The sequence below is a fragment of the Oncorhynchus nerka genome, unplaced genomic scaffold (genome assembly GCF_034236695.1).
Source record: "Oncorhynchus nerka isolate Pitt River unplaced genomic scaffold, Oner_Uvic_2.0 unplaced_scaffold_742, whole genome shotgun sequence".
In the NCBI taxonomy this organism is placed as follows: Eukaryota; Metazoa; Chordata; class Actinopteri; order Salmoniformes; family Salmonidae; genus Oncorhynchus; species Oncorhynchus nerka.
The window spans coordinates 78,110-97,247 of record NW_027040458.1 but is presented as its reverse complement, the minus strand read 5'-3'; the positions used below and the strand labels follow the sequence as shown (position 1 = coordinate 97,247).

Sequence of the window (19,138 nt, the reverse complement as noted above, 5' to 3'; positions counted from 1 at the left end):
GTGTCTCGCTCAGGTCAGCTACAACATGGTGAAACAGTCTGGTTGTGTCAAATCTTCAGGTCAGCTACAACATGGTGAAACTATCTGGTTGTGTCTCGTCTTAGGTCAGCTACAACATGGTGAAACAGTCTGACACCTCAGTCAGCTACAACATGGTGAAACAGTCTGGATGTGTCTACCTAGGTCAGCTACAACATGGTGAAACAGCTGGTTTGTCTGAGGTCAGCTACAACATGGTGAAACAGTCTTTGCTGCTTCAGGTCAGCTACAACATGGTGAAACAGTCTGGTTGTATTGTCTCAGGTCAGCTACAACATGGTGAAACAGTCTGGTCGTGTCTCTAACTCAGGTCAGCTACAACATGGTGAAACAGTCTGGTTGTGTCTCACCTCAGGTCAGCTACAACACCTGAAACAGCTACAACATGGTGAAACAGTCTGGTTGTGTCTGTAATACAGGTCAGCTACAACATGGTGAAACAGTCTGGTTGTGTCTGCCTCAGGTGGGGCTAGCTGAACCGGCTACAACACAGGTGGGGCTACTATCTGAACCGGGCTTCAAGGTGGGGCCGTTGTATCTGACACCGCTTCAGTCTCAGGTGGGGCCGTTGTATCTGAACCGGGCTTCAGTCTCAGGTGGGGCCGTTGTATCTGAACCGGGCTTCAGTCTCAGGTGGGGCAGAACCGGCTTCAGCTCAGGTGGGGCTACAAACCGGGCTGTCTCACCTGTGTGCGGTCAGGCTCTCCCAGAAGGTGATGGTGCTGTCAGTGCCCCTGGTCATCACCCAGGTGTGTGCCAGGCTCTGGGCTTAGTGCCAACACACACGTAGGCATCCAGGCCGAACCCCAGCAGCAGACTGCACAGCAGGGTGGCATGGTCCTCACAGTCGCCCTGGAAACACACAACCAATCAGATCAGAGAGATGTCACAGTCTCCCTGGAAACACCAAAACATCATGTCTCAAGTTCCTAACTCTAACCCACAGGGCTGGTCAACATGTCTCCTAACTCTAACAACACATTATGTCTAGTTCTAACTCTAACCCACTAGGGCTGGTCAACATGTCTCAGTTCCTACTCTAACACCACAGGGCTGGTCATCAACAACTCTAACCCACAGGGCTGGTCAACAGTTCCTAACTCTAACACCACAGGGCTGGTCAACATGTCTCAGTTCCTAACTCTAACCCACAGGGCTGGTCATCATGTCTCAGTTCCTAACTCCCCACAGGGCTGGTCATCATGTCTCAGTTCCTAACTCTAACCCACAGGGCTGGTCATCATGTCTCAGTTCCTAACCTAACCCACAGGGCTGGTCAACATGTCTCAGTTCCTAACTCTAACCCACAGGGCTGGTCATCATGTCTCAGTTCCTAACAGCTAACCCACAGGGCTGGTCAACATGTCTCAGCCTAACTCTAACCCACAGGGCTGGTCATCATGTCTCAGTTCCTAACTCTAACCCACAGGGCTGGTCATCATGTCTCAGTTCCTAACTCTAACCCACAGGGCTGGTCATCATGTCTGAGTTCCTAACTCTAACAACAGGGCTGGTCATCATGTCTACCTAACTCTAACCCACAGGGCTGGTCAGTTCCTAACTCTAACCCACAGGGCTGGTCATCATGTCTCAGTTCCTAACTCTAACCCACAGGGCTGGTCATCATGTCTCAGTTCCTAACTACTAACCCACAGGGCTGGTCATCATGTCTCAGTTCCTAACTCTAACCCACAGGGCTGGTCATCATGTCTCAGTTCCTAACTCTAACCCACAGGGCTGGTCATCATGTCTCAGTTCCTAACTCTAACAACAGGGCTGGTCACATGTCTCAGTTCCTGGACAACACCACAGGGCTGGTCATCATGTCAACACCTCTCTAACCAACAGGGCTGGTCATCATGTGTTCAACACCTACAGGGCTGGTCATCATGTCTCAGTTCCTAACTCTAAACACCACAGGGTCATCATCATGTCTGCCTTGCTGTCTACAGACTGCTACACAGGGCTGGTCATGCTTCAACAGTCCCCAGGGCTGGTCATCATGTCTCAGTTCCTAACTCTAACCACAGGGCTGTCACAGTCTAACAACACCTAGCTGCTACAACACAGGGCTGGTCATCATGTCTCAGTTCCTAACTCTAACCCACAGGGCTGGTCATCATGTCTCAGTTCCTAACTCTAACCCACAGGGCTGGTCATCATGTCTCAGTTCCTAACTCTAACCCACAGGGCTGGTCATCATGTCTCAGTTCCTAACTCTAACCCACAGGGCTGGCTACAACACCTTTGCTCAGTTCCTAACTGCTACAACACAGGGCTGGTCAACATGTGTCTCAGTTCCTAACTGCTACAACCCACAGGGCTGGTCATCATGTCTCAGTTCCTAACTCTACCAGGGCTGGTCAACACCTAACTCTAACACACAGGGCTGGTCATCATGTCTCACAGGAGGAGGAGAGGGGAGGAGGGGAGAGGAAAGAGGAGGAGGGGAGAGAGGAGAGAGGAGAGGAGAGGGGAGAGGATAGCTGGAGAGGAGATTGGGACTGGGAAGGAGAGGAGAAGAGGAGAGGAGAGGAGATAGAAGAGGATAGAAGAGGAGAGGGAGGGGAGGGAGATAGAAGAGGAGGCATTTATTCATTCTGCTGCACTGGGAAATCCCAGAACCGTCCATCAGGATATAAATAAATCTTCTCATAACAGGCCGTTTAACCGTTTCAGAAATTAATTATTTTACAATTCCACCACTGAGGATTAGAACACAGAGAGATGAGTTCAGAGGTTAAAGACGCTTAGCATTACAGCTGTCTAAATGCTTACGGCTGTGTGTGTGTGGGTTCAGAACAGAGCCGGTCCTCACCTTGTTTCTACAGAGGAAGGCGAGAAGGAGCACCACTGCTCCTGTTTACCCCCTCCTCCTCCCCCACCACGGGGCTTTCTCCAGGCCCAGCAGGCTAACGAACGGGCCGCCTGACGGGGACTCTCCAGGAGACGGCCAGCACGCAGGACACGCACGTAGGAACACACCGGCCTGTTGACGCCGTTTCATCCTGCAAGCAACACAGCAAAGTTCAAATACGGCACGGCTAACACCTAGCACGGCAACACCTAGCACGGCTAACACCCAGCACGGCTAACACCCAGCACGGCTAACACACCAGCACGGCTAACACCCAGCACGGATAAACACCCAGCACGGCTAACACCCAGCACGGAAACCCAGTACCAGGCTACCACCCAGCACGGCTAACACCCAGGTCAGCTAACACCCAGCATGGCTAACACCCAGCACGTCTAACACCCAGCACGGCTAACACCCAGCACGTCAGCTACACCCAGCACGGCTAAACCCAGCACGGCTAACACACCACGTGGCTAACACCCAGCACGGCTACCACCCAGCACGGCTAACACCCAGCACGGCTACCCAGCACGGCTAACACCCAGTCACGGCTAACACCCAGCACGGTACCACCCAGCACGGCATGGTTAACACCCAGCTCGGCTACACCCAGCACGGCTACCACCCAGCACGGCTAAACAGTCTGGCTAACACCCAGCACGGCTCACCCTTCACGGCATGGCAACACCCAGCACACGGCACACCCAGCACGTGAAACACCCAGCACGGCTGACCACCCAGCACGGCTAACACCTTCACGGCTCAGCCCAGCACGGCTACAACATGGCACGGCAAACACCTGGCACGGCTACTTCAGCACAGCTAACACAGCACGGTGAAACCCAGCACGGCAACACCCTGGGCATGGCTGTCTCGTCTCACGGCACGGCTAACACCCAGCACGGCTAACACCTGGCACGTACCACCCAGCACGGTCAGCTACACCCGCACGGCACGGCTAACACCCGGCTGGTGTGCACGGGGCAACACCCAGCACGGCTAACACCCGCACGGCAACACCCAGCACACCTAGGCTAACACCCAGCACGGCTACACCCAGCACGCTAACACCCAGCACGGCACCCAGCACGCTCACCCAGTACAGCTAACACCCAGCACGGCTGAAACACCCAATACCTGGTTGCACGCTAACACCCAGCACGGCTAACACCCAGCACGCTAACACCCAGCACAGATAACACCCGCACAGCTAACGCACTCAGGCACGGCTAACACCCAGCACGGCACGGCAACACCCAGCACGGCACGGCAACACCCAGCACGGCACGGTTAACACCCAATCAGACCATAGAGGCTAACACCCGGCACGTCTCACCTGGCTAACACCTAGGCACGCTAACAAGCACGTCTCACCCTGCACGTCATGGCTAACACCCTGCACGGCTAACACCCAGCACGGCTAACACCACAGGCTAACACCTGGTCAACACCCGTCTCAGCACGGCTAACACCAGCACTGTCAGCACGGCAACATCAGTTCCTAACTCCCAGCACGGCTAACACCCAGCAAACACACGGCACGGCTTTACCACCTACAGGGTGAACACCCAGCACTGGTACCACCCAGCATGGCTAACACCTAGCACGGCTAACACCCAGCACTGCAACACCTTGCACGGCTAACACCCAGCAGTTTGGCTCATGCATGGCTAACACCTGTCTGATCACCCAGTTCTAACAGAACACCAGCATGTCAGCACGGCAACACCCAGCACCAGAAACAGCACTCACTGCTAACACCCTCTAACACCCTGCACGGCATGGTCAGGATGGCTCACCCAGACGGCTAACACCTAGCACGGCTCAAGCACAACAGGGACTGGCTAACACCCGCATGGGCACGGATAACACCCAGCAGGCTAACACCCAGCACGGCTAACACCCAGCAGGCCGGCTTAACACCCAGGAGGCATTCATTCTGCACGGGGAAACACCCAGCACGGCTACCACCCAGCACGGCTAACACCTAGCACGGCTAACACCCAGCACGGCTAACACCCAGCACGGCTAACACCAGCACTGGAGGAACACCCTGCATGGTTAAAGACCCAGGTCAGGCTACAGCACGGTAACACCCAGCACTGTGTCTGTGCACGGAGGGAACACCCAGCACGGTCCTCACCTTGTTTCACGGAGAGGAGGCAACACCCAGCACTGCTCCACCCAGGGAGGAAGCACGGCTAACACCAGCACGGGGCTTCCCAGGCCCAGCAGGCTAACACCCAGCATAACACCCAGTCTGCCTCTTAGGGACGGCTAACACCCAGCACGGAGGATAACACCCAGCACGTCTGCACGGCTCAGCACGGCTAACACCCAGCACGGAACTAACACCCAGTCGGCTTCACCAGCACGGCTAACACCCAGCACGGCAACACCCAGCAGGATAACACCATGTCTGCCTCTTACCTCAGCACGGCTAACACCCAGCACGTCACCCAGCACGGCTAACACCTAGGGACGGACCCAGCACGGCATAACACCCAGCACGGCTAACACCCAGCACGGCACGGGCTAACACCCAGCACGGCTAACACCTTACGGGAACACCCAGCACCAACACCCAGCACGGCTAACACCCAGCTCGGCTAACACCCAGCACGGCTAACACACACGGCAGCAGGCTAACACCCAGCACGGCTAACACCCAGCACGGCTACCACCCAGCACGGCTAACACCCAGCACGGCTAACCCAGCACGGCAACACCTGCACGGCTAACACCCAGCACGGCTACCACCCAGCACGGCCAACACCCTGCACGGCTGGCTAACACCCTTACGGCAGGAGCACCCAGCACGGCTAACACCCAGCACGCTAACACCCAGCACGGCTAACACCCAGGGAGGCCACCCAGCACGGCTAACACCTAGCACGGCTAACACCCAGCACGGCTAACACCCAGCACGGCTACCACCCAGCACGGCTAACACCCAGCACGGCTAACACCCAGCACGGCTAACACCCAGTACAAACACCCTAAACACCCAGCACGGCTAACACCCAGTACGGCTACCACCCAGCACGGATAACACCCAGTCACCCAGCAGGCTAACACCCAGCACGGGAGGACGGCTACCAACACCCAGCACGGCACGCTACCACCCAGCACGGCAACACCCAGCACGGCTAACACACAGCACGGCACGGCTAACACCCAGCACGGCTACCACTGCACGGCTAACACCCAGCACGGCTAACACCCAGCACGGCTAACACCCAGCACGGCTAACACCCAGCACGGCTAACACCCAGCACGGCACGGCTAACACCCAGCACGGCTAACACCCAGCACGAGCTACCACCCAGCACTGCCTAACACCCAGCACGGGACCCAGCACACAACACCCTGCACGGCATGGCTAACACCCTGCAGCACGGAGGACCCAGGACCCACCTGTCTGAACACCCAGCACGGCTAGGACCCAGCACGGCTACTGTCGGCATAAACCAGAAACAGCACTCCTAACACCGCACGTCTTGCACGGCATGGCTAACACCCTGCACCAGCACGACTAACACCCAGCACGAACACGACAACAAAACACCACGGAAAATGTCTGCACGGCAACACCCGGAGGCCCTATGCTAACACTCAGCACGGAACACAGTATGGCTGCCTCGCACTTAACAGGGAGGAACACCCATACGTCTGCACTCACCCAGCACGGAACCCCAGTATGTCTGCCTCCCAGGGAACACCCATATGTCTGCCTCTTAGCACGGCTAACACATATGTCTGCCTCTAACACCCAGCACAGATAACACCCGCACAGCTAACGTCGGCCTCTTAGGGAGGAGCCACCCAGCACGGCACTCTTAACACCCGCACGTCACCCTAACACCCGCACGGAGGAGCCATATGTCTGCCTCTTAGGGAGGACCCATATGTCTGCCTCTTACGGAGGAACACATATGTCTGCCTCTTAGGGAGGAGCCATATGTCTGCCTCTTAGGGAGGAACCATATGTCTGCCTCTTAGGGCACGGCTAGGACCCAGCACGGAACACCCAGCCTCTTAGGGAGGAGCCAGCATGTCTGCCTCTTAGGGAGGAGCCATATGTCTGCCTCTTAGGGAGGAACATATGTCTGCCTCTTAACACCCAGGAGGAGCCATCCTCTTACGGAGGAGCCATATGTCTGCCTCTTAGGGAGGAGCCATATGTCTGCCTCTTAGGGAGGAGCCATATGTCTGCCTCTTAGGGAGGAGCCACGGCATGTCTGCCTCTTAAGGAGCATGTCTGCCTCTTAGGGAGGAACCACCTCTTAGGGAGGAGCCATATGTCTGCCTCTTAGGGAGGAGCCATATGTCTGCCTCTTAGGGAGGAGCCATATGTCTGCCTCTTAGGGAGTCTGCCTCTTAGCAGGAACACAACAAGGAGCCATATGTCTGCCTCTTAGGGAGGAACCAGCACGTCTCACCAGGACGGACGGCTAACACCCCTGCACTGCTTAGGGAGGAGCCAGCACGTCTGCCTCCAGGGAGGAACAATATGTCTGCCTCTTAGGGAGGAGCCAGTATGTCTGCCTCTTAGGGAGGAACACCATATGTCTGCCTCAGGGACCCAGCACGTCTGCACCCAGCACAACAAACACGGAACAATCACTAGCACGGAACCCCTGCCTCTTAGGGGAAACATATGTCTGCCTCTTAGGGAGGAACCATATGTCTGCCTCTTAGGAGGGCTCAGGACCCAGCACGGAACACCCAGCACGGCTAGCCACACCTCTGGCACGAGGACCATATGTCTGCCTCTTAGGGAGGAGCCATATGTCTGCCTCTTAGGGAGGAGCCATATGTCTGCCTCTTAGGGAGGAACATAGGTCTGCCTCTTAGGGAGGAGCCATATGTCTGCCTCTTAGGGAGGAGCACATAACTGCCTCTTAGGGGAGCACATATGTCTGCACCAGGAACAATCACTATCAACCCAGCACTTAGGGGAGGAGCCATATGTCTGCCTCTTAGGGAGGAGCCATATGTCTGCCTCTTAGGACCCAGGAACCCTATGTCTGCCTCTTAGGGAGGAACCATATGTCTGCCTCTAACAACCATAGTCTGCCACTTAGGGAGGACACCATTCTCTCCTAAAAGGAACCAAAACAATGTCTGCCTCTTAAACAGGAACCATATGTCTGCCTCTTAACAATGGAGGACCATGAGCAAAGTCTGACCAGTCTTAGGAGGAGGAACCATATGTCTGCCTCTTAGGGACTGCTGCAGACAACAAACACCAGGAACAATCACTATCAACCCCTGCCTCTTAGGGAGGAAACATTCTGCCTCTTAGGGAGGAACCATATGTCTGCCTCTTAGGGAGGAGCCATATGTCTGCCTCTTAGGGACTGCTGCAGACAACAAACACCAGGAACAATCACTATCAACCCCTGCCTCTTAGGGAGGAGCCATATGTCTGCCTCTTGGGGAGGAACCATATGTCTGCCTCTTAGGGAGGAACCATATGTCTGCCTCTTAGGGAGGAGCCATATGTCTGCCTCTTAGGGAGGAGCCATATGTCTGCCTCTTAGGGAGGAACCATATGTCTGCCTCTTAGGGAGGAGCCATATGTCTGCCTCTTAGGGAGGAGCCATATGTCTGCCTCTTAGGGAGGAGCCATATGTCTGCCTCTTAGGGAGGAGCCATATGTCTGCCTCTTAGGGACTGTCTGCAGACAAACAAAGGATCATATGTCTGCAGGGAGGAGCCACTATCAACCTGCCTCTTAGGGAGGAGCCATATGTCTGCCTCTTAGGGAGGAACCATATGTCTGCCTCTTAGGGAGGAGCCATATGTCTGCCTCTTAGGGAGGAGCCATATGTCTGCCTCTTAGGGAGGAGCCATATGTCTGCCTCTTAGGGAGGAGCCATATGTCTGCCTCTTAGGGAGGAGCCATATGTCTGCCTCTTAGGGAGGAGCCATATGTCTGCCTCTTAGGGAGGAGCCATATGTCTGCCTCTTAGGGAGGAGCAACAAACACCAGGAACAATCATGTCTGCCTCTTAGGGAGGAGCCATATGTCTGCCTCTTAGGGAGGAGCCATATGTCTGCCTCTTAGGGAGGAGCCATATGCCTGCCTCTTAGGGAGGAACCATATGTCTGCCTCTTAGGGAGGAGCCATATGTCTGCCTCTTAGGGAGGAGCCATATGTCTGCCTCTTAGGGAGGAGCCATATGTCTGCCTCTTAGGGAGGAGCCATATGTCTGCCTCTTAGGGAGGAGCCATATGTCTGCCTCTTAGGGAGGAGCCATATGTCTGCCTCTTAGGGACTGCTGCAGACAACAAACACCAGGAACAATCACTATCAACCCCTGCCTCTTAGGGAGGAGCCATATGTCTGCCTCTTAGGGAGGAACCATATGTCTGCCTCTTAGGGAGGAGCCATATGTCTGCCTCTTAGGGAGGAGCCATATGTCTGCCTCTTAGGGAGGAGCCATATGTCTGCCTCTTAGGGAGGAGCCATATAAATGTCTGCCTCTTAGGGAGGAACCATATAAATGTCTGCCTCTTAGGGAGGAACCATATAAATGTCTGCCTCTTAGGAAGTAGCCATATGTCTGCCTCTTAGGAAGGAACCATATGTCTGCCTCTTAGGAAGGAACCATATGTCTGCCTCTTAGGGAGGAACCATATGTCTGCCTCTTAGGGAGGAACCATATGTCTGCCTCTTAGGGAGGAACCATATAAATGTCTGCCTCTTAGGGAGGAACCATATAAATGTCTGCCTCTTAGGGAGGAGCCATATGTCTGCCTCTTAGGGAGGAGCCATATGTCTGCCTCTTAGGGAGGAGCCATATGTCTGCCTCTTAGGGAGGAGCCATATGTCTGCCTCTTAGGGAGGAGCCATATGTCTGCCTCTTAGGAAGGAACCATATGTCTGCCTCTTAGGAAGGAACCATATGTCTGCCTCTTAGGGAGGAACCATATGTCTGCCTCTTAGGGAGGAACCATATGTCTGCCTCTTAGGGAGGAACCATATAAATGTCTGCCTCTTAGGGAGGAACCATATAAATGTCTGCCTCTTAGGGAGGAGCCATATGTCTGCCTCTTAGGGAGGAGCCATATGTCTGCCTCTTAGGGAGGAGCCATATGTCTGCCTCTTAGGGAGGAGCCATATGTCTGCCTCTTAGGGAGGAGCCATATGTCTGCCTCTTAGGGAGGAGCCATATGTCTGCCTCTTAGGGAGGAGCCATATGTCTGCCTCTTAGGGAGGAGCCATATGTCTGCCTCTTAGGGAGGAGCCATATGTCTGCCTCTTAGGGAGGAGCCATATGTCTGCCTCTTAGGGAGGAGCCATATGTCTGCCTCTTAGGGAGGAGCCATATGTCTGCCTCTTAGGGAGGAACCATATGTCTTCCTCTTAGGAAGGAACCATATAAATGTCTGCCTCTTAGGAAGGAACCATATAAATGTCTGCCTCTTAGGAAGGAACCATATAAATGTCTGCCTCTTAGGAAGGAACCATATAAATGTCTGCCTCTTAGGAAGGAAGTGAATCATAGCGTGACAACATGACAGAGCAGAGCAGCATTACGACCTCTGACCTGTGTGGTGATGATGTCAGGTGACAGGATCTCTGATAGAGGAGGGTAAAGGTCAAGACTCATGTTGAGTACACCAGCCGTCACCTTACACTCACTACCTGTTAGGATACAGAGGAGATATACTGAGGAGATATACTGAACACCTGTTAGGAGACAGAGGAGATATACTGAACACCTGTTAGGAGACAGAGGAGATATACTGAGGAGATATACTGAACACCTGTTAGGATACAGAGGAGATATACTGAACACCTGTTAGGATACAGAGGAGATATACTGAGGAGATATACTGAACACCTGTTAGGATACAGAGGAGATATACTGAACACCTGTTAGGAAACAGAGGAGAGATATACTGAACACCTGTTAGGAGACAGAGGAGATATACTGAGGAGATATACTGAACACCTGTTAGGATACAGAGGAGATATACTGAACACCTGTTAGGATACAGAGGAGATATACTGAACACCTGTTAGGAAACAGAGGAGATATACTGAACACCTGTTAGGATACAGAGGAGATATACTGACACCTGTTAGAACACCTACTGAACACCTGTTAGGATACAGAGGAGATATACTGAGGAGATATACTGAACACCTGTTAGGAGACAGAGGAGATATACTGAGATATATACTGAGGAGATATACTGAACACCTGTTAGGATACAGAGGAGATATACTGAACACCTGTTAGGATACAGAGGAGATATACTGAGGAGATATACTGAACACCTGTTAGGAAACAGAGGAGATATACTGAGGAGATATACTGAACACCTGTTAGGATACAGAGGAGATATACTGAACACCTGTTAGGATACAGAGGAGATATACTGAACACCTGTTAGGATACAGAGGAGATATACTGAACACCTGTTAGGATACAGAGGAAACAGAGGAGATATACTGAACACCTGTTAGGATACAGAGGAGATATACTGAGGAGATATACTGAACACCTGTTAGGATACAGAGGAGATATACTGAGTTAGGAGACAGAGGATATACTGAGGAGATATACTGAACACCTGTTAGGAGACAGAGGAGATATACTGAGGAGATATACTGAACACCTGTTAGGATACAGAGGAGATATACTGAGGAGATATACTGAACACCTGTTAGGAGACAGAGGAGATATACTGAACACCTGTTAGGATACAGAGGAGATATACTGAGGAGATATACTGAACACCTGTTAGGATACAGAGGAGATATACTGAACACCTGTTAGGAGACAGAGGAGATATACTGAACACACCTGTTAGGAGACAGAGGAGATATACTGAACACCTGTTAGGAGACAGAGGAGATATACTGAAGATATACACCTGTTAGGAGACAGAGGAGATATACTGAACACCTGTTAGGAGACAGAGGAGATATACTGAGGAGATATACTGAACACCTGTTAGGAAACAGAGGAGATATACTGAGGAGATATACTGAACACCTGTTAGGAGACAGAGGAGATATACTGAACACCTGTTAGGAGACAGAGGAGATATACTGAACACCTGTTAGGAAACAGAGGAGATATACTGAGGAGATATACTGAACACCTGTTAGGATACAGAGGAGATATACTGAGGAGATATACTGAACACCTGTTAGGATACAGAGGAGATATACTGAGGAGATATACTGAACACCTGTTAGGATACAGAGGAGATATACTGAGGAGATATACTGAACACCTGTTAGGAAACAGAGGAGATATACTGAACACCTGTTAGGAGACAGAGGAGATATACTGAACACCTGTTAGGAGACAGAGGAGATATACTGAGGAGATATACTGAACACCTGTTAGGAAACAGAGGAGATATACTGAGGAGATATACTGAACACCTGTTAGGATACAGAGGAGATATACTGAACACCTGTTAGGATACAGAGGAGATATACTGAGGAGATATACTGAACACCTGTTAGGAAACAGAGGAGATATACTGAACACCTGTTAGGATACAGAGGAGATATACTGAGGAGATATACTGAACACCTGTTGGAACAGAACAGAAACACCTTACACTCACTACCTGTTAGGACAGGACAGAAACACCTTACACTCACTACCTGTTAGGACAGGACAGAAACACCTTACACTCACTACCTGTTAGGACAGGACAGAAACACCTTACACTCACTACCGACAGTTGGAACAGAACAGAAACCCAGAACAGCAGACAGGATGTGTTCCCTCTCTTTTGTCTTTCATTTCTATGTATTTAACTGGGTGTAAATCAGGCTAATTCATAGAAAATGCAGGTTAATTTTCCTTCAGAAAATTAAACCTCAAATAGTTTAACCCTTAGCGTCCTTACCGACTCCAAGCAGCTCTACGGCAATGCTGGTCTTCCCAGAGGGAGAGGAGAGGACGGTCCTCCAGTCCAGGAAGTAAGAGGAGACCAGGGTGGTCTCGCTGGATGCGTCTCTCTTTATCAACACCAGGTGTACCGGGTCACAGATAGACAACATCGTGGTGGCATCTGCCATCTTACTGCCATCGCCTGTAAGACACAGAGACAAAGGAAGGTCACGAACAATAAGCCTGTTCAGAGATGATTAATTATTACGTTGTTGTTGTTGTTGGTGGTACCCCCTTTTCCTCCCCAATTCCCATCTCGTCTCATCGACTCCCCAACGGGCTCTGGAGACGAGTCGTGCGTCCTCTGAAACACCCGCCAGGTTTAACCCGGAAGCCAGCCGCACCACCGTGTCGGAGGAAACACCGCCAGGTTTAACCCGGAAGCCAGCCGCACCACCGTGTCAGAGGAAACACCGCCAGGTTTAACCTGGAAGCCAGCCGCACCACCGTGTCAGAGGAAACACCGCCAGGTTTAACCCGGAAGCCAGCCGCACCACCGTGTCAGAGGAAACACCGCCAGGTTTAACCTGGAAGCCAGCCGCACCACCGTGTCAGAGGAAACACCGCCAGGTTTAACCCGGAAGCCAGCCGCACCACCGTGTCAGAGGAAACACGGTTCAAACTGACGACAGAGGTCAGCCTGCAGGCGCCTGGCCTGCCACAAGGAGTCGCTAGAGCTCAATGAGCCAAGTGTACTATAGTAAACTATAGTAAACAGGACTACTAGTAAACAGGACTACTAGTAAACAGGACTACTAGTAAACAGGACTACTAAAAAGGACTACTAGTAAACAGGACTACTAGTAAACAGGTCAACTATAGTAAACAGGACAACTATAGTAAACAGGACTACTAAACAGGGCTACTAGTAAACAGGACTACTAGTAAACAGGTCAACTAGTAAACAGGACTACTAGTAAACAGGACTACTAGTAAACAGGACTACTAGTAAACAGGTCAACTATAGTAAACAGGACTACTAGTAAACAGGACTACTAGTAAACAGGGCTACTAGTAAACAGGTCAACTATAGTAAACAGGACTACTAGTAAACAGGGCTACTAGTAAACAGGACTACTCGTAAACAGGACTACTAGTAAACAGGGCTACTAGTAAACAGGGCTACTAGTAAACAGGGCTACTAGTAAACAGGACTACTAGTAAACAGAGCTACTAGTAAACCGGACTACTAGTAAACAGGACTACTAGTAAACAGGACTACTAGTAAACAGGTCTACTAGTAAACAGGACTACTAGTAAACAGGACTACTAGTAAACAGGGCTACTAGTAAACAGGACTAGTAGTAAACAGGACTACTAGTAAACAGGACTACTATAGTAAACAGGACTACTATAGTAAACAGGACTACTAGTAAACAGGACTACTAGTAAACAGGTCAACTATAGTAAACAGGACTACTAGTCAACAGGTCAACTATAGTAAACAGGACTACTAGTAAACAGGTCAACTATAGTAAACAGGACTACTAGTAAACAGGACTACTAGTAAACAGGTCAACTATAGTAAACAGGACTACTAGTAAACAGGACTACTAGTAAACATGACTACTAGTAAACAGGTCAACTATAGTAAACAGGACTACTAGTAAACAGGTCAACTATAGTAAACAGGACTACTAGTAAACAGGACTACTAGTAAACAGGGCTAATAGTAAACAGGACTACTAGTAAACAGGGCTAATAGTAAACAGGACTACTAGTAAACAGGTCAACTATAGTAAACAGGACTACTAGTAAACAGGACTACTAGTAAACAGCTCAACTATAGTAAACAGGACTACTAGTAAACAGGACTACTAGTTAACAGGACTACTAGTAAACAGGACTACTAGTAAACAGGACTACTAGTAAACAGGACTACTAGTAAACAGGACTACTAGTAAACAGGACTACTAGTAAACAGCTCAACTATAGTAAACAGGACTACTAGTAAACAGGACTACTAGTAAACAGGACTACTAGTAAACAGGACTACTAGTAAACAGCTCAACTATAGTAAACAGGACTACTAGTAAACAGGACTACTAGTTAACAGGACTACTAGTAAACAGGACTACTAGTAAACAGGACTACTAGTTAACAGGACTACTAGTAAACAGGACTACTAGTAAACAGGACTACTTTACAACAGGGATTAAATATAAATTAAAGGAGACAATGTTGTCTACAGTAAACCAGTTGTGTAACATCAGGCAGTCAGGAAGTCAACCCGTCTGTACCTAGTCCCTCTCTGTGTATCTCCAGCAGGAAGCCCTCCTGCAGGTCTGGCTCACAGGCACAGGGGACAGGCTTGGAGCGGAAGCGCTGGTTCCTGAAGTGCAGGTAGAGGGTGAAGGTGGAGCAGACCTGACCAGGTAGAGGCTCTGGCTCCTGGAGGTGCTCTAGAAAGGCCTTACCCCCCAGGACCTGGAGGTACAGGTACCTCCTCGCTGGGTCCATGTTGGCTGGGAGGACAGAAATACAATCATTTGACACAGAACAGTAGTAAGGGAACGTCAGGTGCTCGCTCAATCTCCCCGGTGACAGTTTCTTACTTTTCTTGAGCTTCGTCGGGTCCTTGTCAATAAAGTGAGTTGCAGGCTTCGGAGTGTTCTGGAGTCCTAACTCGGTGTCAGGCACTTCCTGTCAAAACACTGTCAACGTTATGAAGGTACGGAAGACCAGAGAGGACATAAAACAAACCCCCTCATTATGTTGAGATCACTACGTAATGTCATGAACACTACAAACCCCCTCATTATGTTGAGATCACTACGTAATGTCCTGAACACTACAAACCCCCTCATTATGTTGAGATCACAACGTATTTATGTCCTGAACACTACAAACCCCCTCATTATGTTGAGATCACAACGTAATGTCCTGAACACTACAAACCCCCTCATTATGTTGAGATCACAACGTAATGTCCTGAACACTACAAACCCCCTCATTATGTTGAGATCACAACTCATGAACACTACAAACCCCCTCATTATGTTGAGGTCACAACGTAATGTCCTGAACACTACAAACCCCCTCATTATGTTGAGATCACAACGTATTTATGTCCTGAACACTACAAACCCCCTCATTATGTTGAGATCACAACGTAATGTCCTGAACACTACAAACCCCCTCATTATGTTGAGATCACAACGTAATGTCCTGAACACTACAAACCCCCTCATTATGTTGAGGTCACAACGTAATGTCATGAACACTACAAACCCCCTCATTATGTTGAGATCACAACTCATGAACACTACAAACCCCCTCATTATGTTGAGGTCACAACGTAATGTCATGAACACTACAAACCCCCTCATTATGTTGAGGTCACAACGTAATGTCATGAACACTACAAACCCCCTCATTATGTTGAGATCACAACTTATTTATGTCCTGAACACTACAAACCCCCTCATTATGTTGAGATCACAACGTAATGTCCTGAACACTACAAACCCCCTCATTATGATGAGATCACAACGTAATGTCCTGAACACTACAAACCCCCTCATTATGTTGAGATCACAACGTAATGTCCTGAACACTACAAACCCCCTCATTATGTTGAGATCACAACGTAATGTCCTGAACACTACAAACCCCCTCATTATGTTGAGATCACAACGTAATGTCATGAACACTACAAACCCCCTCATTATGTTGAGATCACAACTCATGAACACTACAAACCCCCTCATTATGTTGAGATCACAACGTAATGTCCTGAACACTACAAACCCCCTCATTATGTTGAGATCACAACGTAATGTCCTGAACACTACAAACCCCCTCATTATGTTGAGATCACAACGTAATGTCCTGAACACTACAAACCCCCTCATTATGTTGAGGTCACAACGTAATGTCCTGAACACTACAAACCCCCTCATTATGATGAGATCACAACGTAATGTCCTGAACACTACAAACCCCCTCATTATGTTGAGGTCACAACGTAATGTCCTGAACACTACAAACCCCCTCATTATGATGAGATCACAACGTAATGTCATGAACACTACAAACCCCCTCATTATGTTGAGATCACAACGTAATGTCATGAACACTACAAACCCCCTCATTATGTTGAGATCACAACTTATGTCCTGAACACTACAAACCCCCTCATTATGTTGAGATCACTACGTAATGTCCTGAACACTACAAACCCCCTCATTATGATGAGATCACAACGTAATGTCCTGAACACTACAAACCCCCTCATTATGTTGAGATCACAACGTAATGTCATGAACACTAGCAAACCCCCTAATATGTTGAGATTACAAACCCCCTCATTATGTTGAGATCACAACTCATGAACACTACAAACCCCCTCATTATGTTGAGATCACAACGTAATGTCCTGAACACTACAAACCCCCTCATTATGTTGAGATCACAACGTAATGTCATGAACACTACAAACCCCCTCATTATGTTGAGATCACAACGTAATGTCATGAACACTACAAACCCCCTCATTATGTTGAGATCACAACGTAATGTCCTGAACACTACAAACCCCCTCATTATGTTGAGATCACAACGTAATGTCCTGAACACTACAAACCCCTCATTATGTTGAGATCACAACGTAATGTCATGAACACTACAAACCCCCTCATTATGTTGAGATCACAACGTAATGTCATGAACACTACACACCCCCTCATTATGTTGAGATCACAACGTAATGTCCTGAACACTACAAACCCCCTCATTATGTTGAGATCACAACTTATGAACACTACAAACCCCCTCATTATGTTGAGATCACAACGTAATGTCATGAACACTACAAACCCCCCCATTATGTTGAGATCACAACTTATTTCCTGAACACTACAAACCCCCTCATTATGTTGAGATCACAACGTAATGTCCTGAACACTACAAACCCCCTCATTATGTTGAGATCACAACTCATGAACACTACAAACCCCCTCATTATGTTGAGATCACAACGTAATGTCCTGAACACTACAAACCCCCTCATTATGTTGAGATCACAACTTATGAACACTACAAACCCCCTCATTATGTTGAGATCACAACTCCTGAACACTACAAACCCCCTCATTATGTTGAGATCACAACGTAATGTCCTGAACACTACAAACCCCCTCATTATGTTGAGATCACAACGTAATGTCCTGAACACTACAAACCCCCTCATTATGTTGAGATCACAACGTATTTATGTCCTGAACACTACAAACCCCCTCATTATGTTGAGATCACAACGTAATGTCCTGAACACTACAAACCCCCTCATTATGTTGAGATCACAACGTAATGTCCTGAACACTACAAACCCCCTCATTATGTTGAGATCACAACTCATGAACACTACAAACCCCCTCATTATGTTGAGATCACAACGTAATGTCATGAACACTACAAACCCCCTCATTATGATGAGATCACAACGTAATGTCCTGAACACTACAAACCCCCTCATTATGTTGAGATCACAACGTAATGTCCTGAACACTACAAACCCCCTCATTATGTTGAGATCACAACGTAATGTCATGAACACTACAAACCCCCTCATTATGTTGAGATCACAACGTAATGTCATGAACACTACAAACCCCCTCATTATGATGAGATCACAACGTAATGTCCTGAACACTACAAACCCCCTCATTATGTTGAGATCACAACTCATGAACACTACAAACCCCCTCATTATGTTGAGATCACAACGTAATGTCATGAACACTACAAACCCCTCATTATGTTGAGATCACAACGTAATGTCCTGAACACTACAAACCCCTCATTATGTTGAGATCACAACGTAATGTCCTGAACACTACAAACCCCCTCATTATGTTGAGATCACAACGTAATGTCCTGAACACTACAAACCCCCCTCATTATGTTGAGATCACAACGTAATGTCCTGAACACTACAAACCCCTCATTATGTTGAGATCACAACGTAATGTCATGAACACTACAAACCCCCTCATTATGTTGAGATCACAACGTAATGTCCTGAACACTACAAACCCCCTCATTATGTTGAGGTCACAACGTCAATGTCCTGAACACTACAAACCCCCTCATTATGTTGAGATCACAACGTAATGTCCTGAACACTACAAACCCCCTCATTATGTTGAGATCACAACTCATGAACACTACAAACCCCCTCATTATGTTGAGATCACAACTCATGAACACTACAAACCCCTCATTATGTTGAGATCACAACGTAATGTCCTGAACACTACAAACCCCCTCATTATGTTGAGATCACAACGTAATGTCATGAACA

General features: G+C 49.2%; 1 pseudogene; it reads right to left on the bottom strand.

The window, feature by feature from the left end:
* Positions 1-17,099, bottom strand: part of LOC135571138 (centrosomal protein of 76 kDa-like) — a 36,388-nt pseudogene extending 19,289 nt beyond the window's left edge.
* Positions 17,100-19,138: the final 2,039 nt, after the last annotated feature.